Source organism: Tinamus guttatus, unplaced genomic scaffold (assembly GCF_059628265.1).
Source record: "Tinamus guttatus ecotype Peru unplaced genomic scaffold, ASM5962826v1 Tinamus_guttatus_pri_ptg000104l, whole genome shotgun sequence".
Lineage (NCBI taxonomy): Eukaryota > Metazoa > Chordata > Aves > Tinamiformes > Tinamidae > Tinamus > Tinamus guttatus.
This window is the reverse complement of record NW_028288638.1, coordinates 1,226,420-1,228,469: the sequence shown is the minus strand read 5'-3', so window position 1 is coordinate 1,228,469 and position 2,050 is coordinate 1,226,420.

Here is a 2,050-nt window from a genome sequence, read left to right as displayed (position 1 = left end):
CTAACCTTTTCTGGTCTTGTTTTTTTCTAATATCTTGGTATATATTCATCATTTCAACTTGTTAAGAAACATTGAGGACTTTATCTCTCTAAGGTTGCATAGCAGAAACATGCCTAATTTTTGGATAACAGACCCTGTGATCCCAAGCGATTTCTGCCATTGTTCTACTCCCTGGAAAACAGTTCTGACTCAAGTTGTATCCTCCTTTCCCACCTTTTCTGCCTTTGGGAAGAAAACACTTCCCTTTGCCAAAATAAGATTTATAATATTGTTCTGTTTTTCCACTCCTACTAATTGGTTAACATCATGCTTTATAGTCCTAATAAAAACACATCTGCTTCCATTTTATATGTTTGGACATTTTTATAGGCGGAAAAAGCTTAAATAAAGATAAATTGAGAGCAAATGGAAATTAAGTTTAATTACCACCACCAGAACAAACCACTTAAAGAATTACAGCACTTCACTATAGATTTTGTGACCACTGCAGCCAGTAGGAATTTTCCCACTGACTTTAACAGCACTTGGATTTGGCCCTAAAACTCAATTACTTGTATTGCAGAAGCAGAATCATGTCGAGCTCACCTCCCTGATCAACGGTGTCTGTGGGCATTACAGCATGAGTCTGAATATTTCTGTTACATATCTGCTTACAGTTAGGGGCAGACCCAAGCTGCAGTCCCTGATGTGAGGACTCTAAAGTACTTCTAGCCAGAATACAGAGAGCATCACATGAAACTGACACAACTACCTAAAAAAAAACGTGCCTTCAGTGGCGTTTTAAGCTTGTGATGATAGTCTGTTTTAAATGAGCAGACTTTGAACCAGGTATCTTAGGAATTGATATAGCTGGTATAACTTAGACAACATGAAAATCACTAGAAGCCCCAAAACATCTTGGAGAAAAGCAATAGGTAAATCTTGTAGTTATTTACCTCCAAATCCAGGTTTTGAGTTGCTATATCTTTGATTCTTTTAGTTCTTACCTAAAATGGTCATGCTTTTAGCTTTGCTGAAGTTGGGAAGAAAGTTATATCTACAATGCCTTTCCTCACTGACCATATTGGAATGGAAAAGATCAAACAGTTTTAGAATATAGAGTTATTTTGTCGCATTCACACATCATTACCTACAAAACTTCCCAAAGGTAACTAGGTAACTTCAGTGAAAAGTAAATATTTGCCCTCAGTTTTTAAAATTCAGGGGAAGTTACTACAAACAGATGGTAAGCAGCTTCTGCCTTGTGTGTGTGTTTTTTTTTTTTTTTTCCATACAGCAGAGGGAGTAGTGTTGAAATACATTTGAAAATTTCTATTTGAAATTATTCAGGACAATTTTTTGGGGGGGAAGACATATTTGGTTATAGCAGAGAGAAGAGTGTCTTTAGCAAGGGATGAGAGGAGAACCTTTCAGCTGTTGACAAGTTGAGATGTCCACTGCTTGAGTACTCTTTTTAAATCCATATCCTGGACTCTATGACAGTCATGATATTCTACTGAAGAACTTTAAAACCCTTGCACTATTTCTTTTGTTCCCCTGTAGGCATTAAATTCAATTTCAATGACTCTGGGGCTGTTATATGAATTCGGAATGAACTGAGCCTTTATGTTTTAATTTGTTCAACCACCTTATATTGTGTATTCCAAAGTCTGGAATACCTGAATTACCGCTATTAAATTGCAGTTTAAATGCTTTTGAAGTCACAGAACCACAGAATGCTTAAGGTTGGAAGGGACCTCTAGAGCTCATCTAGTTCAACCCCCCTGCTCAAGCACGGATGCCTAGAGCATGTGGCACAGGGTGGCATCCAGGCAGATTTGGAAGATCTCCAGAGAAAGAGCCTCCACAAACTCTCTGGGCAGCCTGTTCCAGGGCTCTGTCACCCTCAGAGCAAGGAAGTTCTTCCTCACATGCCGGTGGAACTTCCTGTGTTTCAACTTATACCCATTACCCCTTGTCCTGTCACTGGCCACCACTAAGAAGAGTTTGGCCCCATCTTCTTTACATTCTGCCCTCAGGTCATGTTAGAAAGAAAGATTTCTCTTTGAAC